This window comes from Echinops telfairi, unplaced genomic scaffold, assembly GCF_000313985.2.
Source record: "Echinops telfairi isolate 266 unplaced genomic scaffold, ASM31398v2 ScPeMD7_19;HRSCAF=73, whole genome shotgun sequence".
Lineage (NCBI taxonomy): Eukaryota > Metazoa > Chordata > Mammalia > Afrosoricida > Tenrecidae > Echinops > Echinops telfairi.
In genome coordinates this window covers 480,431-491,201 of record NW_022103916.1, presented here as the reverse complement: position 1 = coordinate 491,201, position 10,771 = coordinate 480,431, and the positions used below count along the sequence as shown (strand labels likewise).

Sequence of the window (10,771 nt, the reverse complement as noted above, 5' to 3'; positions counted from 1 at the left end):
ACAATGGATGTATGTATGGATTGTAATAAGAGTTGTATGAACTCCCAATAAAATGATTTTTTAAGTGAAAAAAAAAGTGATTTAACCATGGAAGTGTATGATATGTGAATACTATATGAAGAAAACTACTAAAAAAAAAAAGAAACCAAATTTGACCAATGGTTACCCTAAGTGAAGGAAAAAAAGTCTTTGTTTAGGGGACACTGGGTTTATGTTAATGCTGGTAGAATAATTTGGAAAAGGGTATCAATAATGGTTGTTCAACATGAAGATAATGGTAATGAACTATACATATAGAAGTTGTGGATTTGGAGAATGTTTTGTGTATCTTTTGCCACAATTTGAAAAAAAACTACATGAATAACAAGGTAGAAGAAAATGTCATAAAATTAACTGTGGTGATAACTGTACAACTCCTCTGGATGTGATTGAATTATTTCATTGTATGAAATAAGAATGAAGTGCTAATAAACTGGGTGAAGGGCGACAGAGGACAATGTAAGATGTGAAAGTAATAATCTATAACTTTTCAAGGCTTTATGAGGAAGGAGAGGGAGGGCGAAATATGAGGAGCTGATATAAAGGTTTCAAGTACAAAGAAAATGCTTTGAAATGATGATGGCAGCATATGTACAAATGTGCTTGACACCATGGATAAGAAATGTAAGAGCCCCCAATAAAGTATTTAATTTAAAATAACTTTTTTTAAAAGCTAAAACTGAGAGAGGAGTCAAGATGCTGCCCAAGTAAGCAGCACATACTGAGAGTTCTTTCTTGTACGGTGGGTCTGCTATCCAGGAGGACTAGTGGGAGGATTTTGGTGAGTGAGAGGACTTCTATGCCAAACCCAAGCCCTGAGGCAACCACGGCACACATCTGCCCTGAGCTGGTGCCCCCGAGATCTAAGATCTGATCCTTGGGACATCTCGTCTCAGACAGCTGAGCTGCTCCTGCACGCCACAACTGCCATGGTCGCCGATTACCCCACCCCATCCCCAGGCCTGGTTGCCATGCCAGGAGCTTCTTGGCAGCCCTTCAAGACCCACACAGCTTTGGCAGGACCCCCTCGCAGCAGCTGCCCACTCACAGAACTCCCCCCAGGAGAGCTTCTCCCTTCTCCCATGGTTCCCCTCTCTCCACGTGGCAGTGATTTGCTGTCAAGCTTGGGTCTTTCCTTCCATTCACCTAGGGGAACAGGAACTGACCTACAGTCTACCTGTAGGAGGTTAGATGACCTGCAACGGGGGTGGGGGTGGGGGGGCTGGTGTCACCCATACTGTACTGCTCCCCGTTGCTCCCCAGCTTGAGTTTGCACAGCTCCTACCAGCGTTGGGCTGTGCTGCTACCACACGCTCCCCCCTCAGCGCCCTGAGCCCTCCCCACTCCCACCAGCGCCACTCATGCCCGCGGCTGCTTAGCACTTCGCTAGTGTCCCAGGCCTGTGGGGAGTAAGTGGGAGTGCATCCTCAGTCCGAAGAACATACATTCTCCACACATAGCATGGTTCCGGAGCCCAGGTGATAAGCAACCAGGGTCCAAGGGCTTCCCAGCCCATGCCAGCCACACTACCTCAGACTCCAACATGGCCAACGCCTGCCGATTGGCCCCCCTCAGCCTTATTGTTGCACACGGGGCTTCTCCACTCTTGCTATGCATAGCAGCAGCAGCCTGTCCCATGCCAGCATGACGCTCCCCACCCACAGATGCAACAGCTGCCCCGACCAGTGTCAGGCACCTACACCCTGCAGAGGCTCTCCCCCGGCACCCACACCAGAGCAGTGGGGGTTTTCATCCTTGATCAGCACCCCTCCCATGGCATTGAGGCCTCCCCCACTTTTGCTTTCTATTAGGCATCTTTTTAAAAAAATTAAATAAGAAAAAAGGCCTCTAACCGTGGCCTGACAGGCCAGTTCAAAGCAGCCCAGGGGCATACATACAGGCTGCAGCCAGATTCCAGTCGCTGAAATTCCTCACCACTGTTGTCCACAGAATCACAGTGGAACCCTGCCTACACAGGAGTCTGACCACCTCTATAGTAGGTCACAGGCAGCCCCTGAAGGCACCCTTATCAGTAACACAGAGAAAGAGCTCTGGGCCTCCTGGTATCCCAGGAACATGGCACCTACCTCCACAAAGGGGTCAAGAAAGCAGCAACAAACCACATCCCTCTCAACACAACAAAAAAACAGAAACGAAATACAACAGCAGAGTTAATGATGCTCAAAGAAAAATCAGACTTCAGATCAGCCACAAAAAGAAACCTTCAGAAGGCTGCTTGGAATAATACAGGAGTTGAGGAAAGCAATGCAGAATAAGGATGCAATAATAGAGGAGATAAAGTCCACAATTGAGGGGATGAACTCCACGATAGAGGGGACCAAGTCCACACCAAAGGGAAATACAGGTGCTAACAGATGAGGTAGCAGAAGCTACACACAAGATCACAGAATTGATGATTAGGCACATAACCCTATCAGCGGTCTTGAAGACACTCAGGCAGACCTCAGTAAGCTGGAATGACAGTCAAATAGGATAAAAAAAGAGGTGGAAGATAACTTGAGATCAATGACAGATGCTATGAATAGGACCAATATTAGAATAATTAGTCTACTGGAGCAGGACACTACAAACAAGTCAATAGCTGAAGTAGCGAGGGAATTTTTGGAAGCAAACTTTCCCACCTTAATTAATGAGAATCAGACACTCATACAGGAAGCAGAGAGGACACCAACTAGACTAAACCCCAAGAAGAACTCACCAAAACATATAATAGTAAAATATCCAACTTTGACAATGTGCAGACAACAATTACCAAGGCAATAGGGCCTCAGGAGAAGAAGGCAAGAATGAAGCCCTCCACACAAACACAGCACAGTGATATGAAGGGAGATAGGAAAAACCCAAAACACAAGGCACAAGATGATAGCAATGAATCCACATATCATGCTAATAACTCTGAATTCCAATGGCCTCAATTCATACATTAAAAGAAAAAGGCTCAGAAAACATAACCTAATAATCTGTTTCCTGAAAGAGACACATTTTAAACACACAGACAAAAATGAACTAAGAATAAAAGACTGGCGAAAAGTATACTAGGTAAATGGCAACTTTAGAAAAGCAGGTGTGGTAATCCTAATCTCTGACAAAATTGACTTCAAGGCTCAAAACATAAAAAGAGATAAGGAGGGGCACTATATAAGGCTCAAAGGATCAGTAACCAGGAACCAGTAAGCATATTGAATTTTAATGTTCTTAACAATGGATTGGTGAAATTCATCAAACAAACTATTCAAAAATTGAAAATAGAAATCACAGATTCAGCAATCAGGGTAGGTGACTTTAATAGATCGCTATTGGAGAAAAATAGATGGCTGGGAAGGTAGCTCAGCAAGGAGGCTATAGAGCTAAACAATACAATTAGACAACTGGATCTGATAGAAGTTTCCATACAAATGCAAAAAATGCATTCTTTTCAAGCCTACGTGGCTCATTTTCAAGAATAGACCACATGATGGGACACAAGTCGAGCCTGTGTAAATTAAAACATATAGAGATTATTCATATGTCTTTCTCAGATCACTGTGCATAAAGCTGGAGATTTGTTAAAGGATGACCAGAAAAACAAGGGCAAACAATTGGAGGATGAATAACGATCTTCTGTGACATGAATGGGTACTGTCCCAGATTAGAAAGGAGGTTAGGAAGTTTCTAGAAACTAATGATAAGGAGTATACAACGTATCAAAACTTATGGGAAGGCAGATATCAGAGGTAGCTTTTAATCAATAAATCCATACATGAAAAAAGAAGAGAGGATTATGAGTGATACATTATCACCAATCCTCCAGCAATTAGAACAGTCAACAGAACAACCCCTCCAATAGCAAAAGAAAAGAAATATAAAAATCAGGGCAGAGTTAATCCACTAGGAAGACAAAAGAACAATGCAAAAGATTAATGCATCAAAAAGCTGGTTCTATGAAAGGATCAACAGAATTGACAGACTGCTGGAGAATCTAACCAAGAAAAGGAAGGAGCAAATATCAACAGCCAGGATGACGGATGAAAAAAAAAACAGGGGAAATCACAACAGACCCCAATGAGATTAAAAGGATGATCACAAAGTACTATGAAGGACTGTATTCTAATGAATTAAAAAATGAGGAAGACATGGATAAATATTTGGAAAAACATTTCCTCCCTAGATTATCCCAGACAGAGGTCAGGAACCTCAACAAGCCTACAGCAAAAGAAGAAACAGATATGGTTATCAAGAAGCTACCAACCAAAAAAAAGCCCTGCGGACCAGATGGCTTTATAGGGGAATTCTACCAAACATTCACGGAAGAGTTGCCACCAATTTTCCACAATTATTCCAGAGCATAGAAAAGTATGGCAAACTCCCAAACTCATTCCACGAAGCGAGTATAACTTTGATACCCAAACAGAGCAAGGATCCCACAGGTATAGAGAACTGAGATGATGGCATGGGGGAAACAGGGCACTAACCCACCCAGGGGGAGAATATTGGTCATATCGCCACAGAATTTGGAGTATGCATACAAACTCCACCACAGCGCCCCAAACCAGAAGGGCAACGTTACCACATGGAGAATTGCATGAAAAGATTGGGATACAGAGCCACCCCCAACCAGAGTCAATCTGACCCCCGCCCTAGAAGTATGTGTGACAGAGAACAACACTAAACCTTCAGATGGGGGAAAGGACCCGACTTACCATGCCCACACAGAAGTAAACCAAGAAGGAACAAGGGAAAGGGATAGTCAGTTTAGACTCCATATTGGCACACCAAGCTCAGAGGATGATGTCCCTCCATGGGGTTGCTAAGGCACAGAGAGGACTGTAAGACCACCAACAACTCAAGACATGTTGTCCCCTAACTGGAGTGTACTGCAATAGGGGAGAATGGGGATACACGGTGGGGAGACAATGTGGCCTGAATCCCCTGCAGCAGGTAAAACCAAGAAAGGTGCATAACAGATCAGAAATTGTTGCAAAGCCAATACACAAAGCCCTAAAGAGCTCCCAAAATAGACTTTGGGCTAGGAGGGGCAGCCCTGAGAACTCCCCCAGGACCAGGAGGGAGTGATTCATAAAGGCCAGCGGAAAGACCTCGAACTAAGTATGTTTTTTCATCCTCCTTTTCTTTTTTCAAACTTTTGTTTTCTTACTGTTTGGACTAGGACATTGATGGTTTGCCTACTTATATAAGACAGATATGGGAAGCAAGCTTGGGGAGAAAGCAACTGGGCCAATGGTCCTGGAAGATCTTGTGGGGAGAAGGTGGCGGGAGAGGGGGGGGAGGTATGGTGAGCAAATAACACTATACACAGGGGAATACCTAGGGAATTAAAACCAACATCTAGGAGATTGTAGAGATTCTGTGTGTATTAGAGCAACACCAATCTAGCTGAGAGGAAGTACTAAGAGGTGGAAGAAGGGGGAATATGATGGTGGGGCAGGAGAAGGTAAAGGAAACAGAGGAAGGCTCTAGGAAGCAAAGCTATAGATAGAGGTATTAACAGAGGTATGTGCTTATGTAAATACATTAATCCATAAAAATAGAGGTACTGGCCTATGTACATATATTTTTAAGGCAATACACTGAGGCTGCAGACAAGCCTTGGACCTCATACCCTCCCTCAATACAAGAATACTTTATTCTAACAAAATGTCATTTTTGTGATCCTTACCCTACCCCCCAAACGATCGCTGAAGACAAAATGGGTGCATAAACAAATGTGGTGAAGACAGCGGATGGTGCCTGGCTTTTAAAAGATACAGTGTCTGGGGTCTTAAAGGCTTGAAGTTAAACAAGTGGTCATCCAACAGTGAAGCAACAAGACCACATGGAAGAAGCACACCAGCTGGTTCAATCATGAGGTGTCACCAGGACCAGGTAACAGGCATCAGAAGATTCACAACAAACAACAAGCAAATAAACAAAAACGTGTTGGTGAGAATGAGGGGGGTTGGAGCAGAGACCCAAAGCCCATCTGTAGACAATGGAACATCCCCCCACAGAGGGGTTTCAGGGAATGGATAGAGCACCGATGGATCATGCAATATACCTCTGGTTCCTTGAGGCTTCCTCACCCCCCCATATCATGACCCCTAGTGCTGCTTCCCACTCTGGACAGGACCAGAATATGTACATAGGTATAGAGAAGAGATAAAGCTCAAAACACACGGAACCTAGGAACAAGAATGGGAATAGTGATGCCAAAAGGGGAAGGGGAAGGGGAGGAGTGGAGGGGAGGGGAGGAACAGGGTACTGATCACAATGAATGGCACATAACCACACACCCCTCTCCAGGGGGAAGAATAACAGAAACCAGAGGGGAAGGAAGACAGTGGTCAGTGTGGGATATGAAAATAATAACCATTTATCATCTATCAAGGGTCCACAAGGGTTGGGGTGGGGGTGGGAAAGAAGAGCTTATCCCAAGGGCTCATTAGAAAGTAAATGTCTAGAAAAGAACAATGGCAATATATATACTAATATGTCTGATACAATTAATGTATGTATTGTAACAAGAGCTGTAAGAGCCCCCAATAAAATGCTCTTTAAAAAAGCTAAAACTACAATAGCTTAACAAAAAAATACAAATAACACAGTCAAAAAATGTACAAAAGACATTAACAGACAATTTACCAAAGACGACATCCAGGTGTCCAACAACCATGAAGAAATGTTTAAGTTCATTAGCAATAAGAGAAAAACAAAACAACAATGAGATACTGCCTCACACTGACACTTTTAGCAAAAGTCAATAAAACAGAAAATAATGAATGTTGGAGAGGATATGGAGAGATAAAAAAGCTTTTACATTGCTGGTGGACTGTTGAATTGTACAATCACTATGGAAACCAATATGTCTTTTCCTTAATGGAATGCAAATACAATAGGCATTTTGATGCATGATTCAACAATCTCTCTACTGGGTATATACGCTAAAGAAATCAAGACTATAGCATGGACAGACATATGCCCACCACCTATGTTTATTTCAGCAATTTCCATAATAACAAAAACATAGAAACAACAAAAAAACTCCAATTATACAGCAATGGATAAACAAACATAAAATGTAATATATATCAATAACAAACAATGACCACTCTCTTAAACACCACAAAACAAGGATAAAACTAGAGAACATTAAGCTTAGCAAACAGCCAATATTACTGAGATAAATATTTAATAACACCATTATTATAAAGAAAAAGAAACTATTTTTATACAAAATAATAAGACTTTGAAGACTGCGAGGAAGCCAGGGACAGGAGTGACAACAGAGAGAGGAGAGGAATAGGATCTTGAGGAGAAAGAATGGGGAGAAGGGGAGAAAGAGAACCACATTTATGGAGGGTCCAACTGAATATTGTTGATTTCATTTGTTGAGATGTTCTGTGAAATTATATACAGTGTGTTTAAAAACAAACAAACAAAATCCCTTGATTCTTTACCTTTTGGACCTAATTATTGGTCTGAGTGGTCAAAAAAAAGAGGAAAAGTAAAGCTGAAATGGAATTTGAATCTTTAATATATATATAGCTTAGTATATGTGGATTGTTATTTTGTTATTTGAAGACCTTAACTGAGACATTTTAGACCAGTGGTTCTTAACCTTCCTAATGCCGCAACCCTTTAATACAGTTCCTCATGTTGTGGTGACCCCCAACCATAAAATTATTTTTGTTGCTACTTCATAACTGCAATTTTGCTACTGTTATGAATTGGGCGATCCCTGTCAAAGGTTTATTTGACCCCAAAAGGGGTCACGATCCACAGGTTGAGAACCACTGTGTTAAACTGTTGCCTGAAATTAGACTGTTGTCATGAAATGAATTGTGCTCCCGCCAAATAGGTGTCAACTGGGTGAGGCACTGATTGTCAGTTAGTTATGTGATGACGCAATTTGGCAATTATATTATGATGTAAAAGATCCTTGTTATATGATCTGATATCCTTTCTTTTGTGCTATGTTATAAATCCTAACCTCTCCTAGTAAATGAAGTCATATTAGGTTGTATTAATAAGGATTAGGTTGTTTTTCTTATGTCTATGAGTCAGGGTTAGGGTGGAATACAGCACTCTTAACTCATGTCACAAGTCCTGTTCTGATATGAGGAACTATAGAATTGCAATGAGTTGAAATAGACTCGATGACAACAAACTTCTTTTGTTTTCTTTTTATTTTGTGTGGCCTGCATCATCTTTTATCTTACAAGAAATAAAATTAAAGAGAAGCTAGGAAAGGAGGAGAGACCTCAGTAATACCAAGAAAGAAATACCAGAATCTGAGCCTATCATTTGAATATAGAGTTTCTGAACCCTATACTGAGAACCTCATAGACACAGGGGAAGATGGATCCTTAGGCACATGGAGATCTCCAAGGAATGCTGGGCTCATATATGCTGAAAAAGGAAATGGAATATCTCCCATAACTTATGCACAGCAAGAGAGAAAAATCGTCCCTATAGGTAGTGCCTAGAACTCAGACTTCTAGCTTTCTGAATAGTGAGAAAATAAATTTGTTTGTATTCTTTTGCTATAGCAGCAATAGATAGAACAGAATTGAGAATAGAGGACTATCTACATATGGGCAGCTGATCTTTGACAAAGGGCTGAAATCCATCAAATGGGTAAGAGTTTATTTAAACAAATGGCATAGGAACAATATTGAAAAAAGGATACATATCTGACACCATATATAAAATTAATTACCATAGATAAAAAATTTAATGGTAAAACAAATTTATAAAGATCATCAATTGAAAATAGGAGCAGGAAGGGATAAGAAAGAAGTACAACTGGAAACACAGGGAATAAATGGGATTCCAATCAATGAAGGGATAAGAAAGAAGTACAAATGGAAACACAGGGAATAAATGAGATTCCAGTCAATGTCACAAAATAAAATGTGCATGTATTGTTGGAGGGAAAAATCAATTGCTTCTGAAAATTTTCACCCAAATAATAATAAAATGTTTTTTAAAAATTAAAAATTACAATGTGGGTAGACTTCCAGCAAGATGGCGACTGAGTAATACATACCAGAGGGACTTCGCAGAAATCAGCACAGGAAAGTCACTGAGAGGGAAACTCAACTCTTCCAGGTCATAGGAGGAGCATCATAAAGATAAGTAGAAACAAATCCACTAGGTTTTGAGGAGTTGGGGGCTTTTGGATTACCACTGTGGAGGCTGGTTAAGGGTTAACTTTAAGCCCGCCACAGTCTGGGCCAGAGCCAGGCTCCTTTGATCAGCCCAAAGGCTTTACTTCAACACAGCCACAGCTTATCACCTTCTCTGGGCAGGGCTTAAATCCCTCCAGCCCCACAATCAGACAATCAGGGCTCAGCTCTCTTTACTTTTGTTTCTCTCCTCTCTTTCCCCACACAGTCTCAGCAGTCTCAGGTTTTTTTTCTCACCCTTTTCCTCTCACATGCCACTGCCAGCATCCAGGTCACTCCCCATTTACCTAGGGCAATTACGCCCACCCTCCACCTAGCTGGGGGAACTCCCACTTTCTAATGTGTAACATGTGGCTGAGGAAATCCCACCATCTTCCACTGCAGTTGAACTCCCACCTACGTTCAAGGCCCTTTAAGCAGATGGGGGAATCCCAGCAGCCCTTTGGGGTGCTTCACTTGTCTGGGGGGAACCTCTGCCCACCTTCCACAGTGCTCCACTTGGCTGGGGGAGCCCCTGCCTGTCTTCTGGGGTCCCACATGGCTGAGGGAGCTTCCTCCCGCCTGCCATAGTGCTTTACACAGCCTAAGACAGCTCCACCAACCCTCTCCAATGCTCCACACTGTTGTAGGAACCTCTGCCCCACCTGCACGCCGCCAATCTAGGAAATTCTGCCCACCATCCACGGTGCTCTACACTAAAGCAGGCACACCCACCTGCCCTCTGCTGTACTCCCGTTGCAGCAGGCACCCCCTCACTCACTCTGAGGCACCCCAAGATGACGTGGGCCACACCACCACAGCTTTCTGTGAGATCATCCACTGCAGGGCCATTCTCACAGGTCCACAACCACTCAAACAGCATCCCCTGAGAGGACCATCCAACTTGCCCTCCAAGTAACAGAATGCTGGTTAGCTAAGGAAAGAGTGCAACAACAGGAGGATAAAGCGGTAGCCTGATCCCACAGTGCAATTAACTGCAGGCAGTTTGAATAAGCACTCCTATGGCAATCCCGAAGAGAGAGCCCAGTGCTCTACAACTCTGAAAAATGGTGTCAGGCTCCTCTAAAACAACACAATGCAAGGAGCAATTGGCCCCAACAACCTCTAATGAAAAATACAGGAGAAACAAAAGGCAACGTCAAAAGAAGTATTTGTTCGCCCTGCCATTCTAGTCCAATTCTAACACAAACAGGAAAAATACTAACTAAAATCTAACAATTTAAAGAATGAACCTGGTGGTGCAGTAGTTAAACACCCAGCTGCTAACTAAAAAAGGAGTAGTTCAAATCCACCAGCTGCTCTGCGAAGGAAAGATGTAGGTAGCAGTCTGCTGTTATAAAGATTATAGCCTTGGAAACCCTATGGAGCAGGTCTAACAATTCAGAGAAAATAATAAACTAAATAAAATGATGAACTTAAGTTAGGCATTTCTCTGCAGTGGCTAATACATTAAAATCACCTGGGAGTTTTACAAACTGTTGAAGCTTAGGCTTTGCATAGATTCTGTTTAATTAATTGGATTATTTTCCAAAAGCTTTTCAGGGGAT

The 10,771-nt window shown here is 42.4% G+C and overlaps 1 protein-coding gene across 1 annotated transcript in view; it reads right to left on the bottom strand.

Annotated features, from left to right (window-relative positions):
- WNK3 (WNK lysine deficient protein kinase 3) overlaps nt 1-10,771 on the bottom strand; it is a 170,030-nt gene that overhangs the window by 69,313 nt on the left and 89,946 nt on the right. The window lies entirely within an intron of this gene.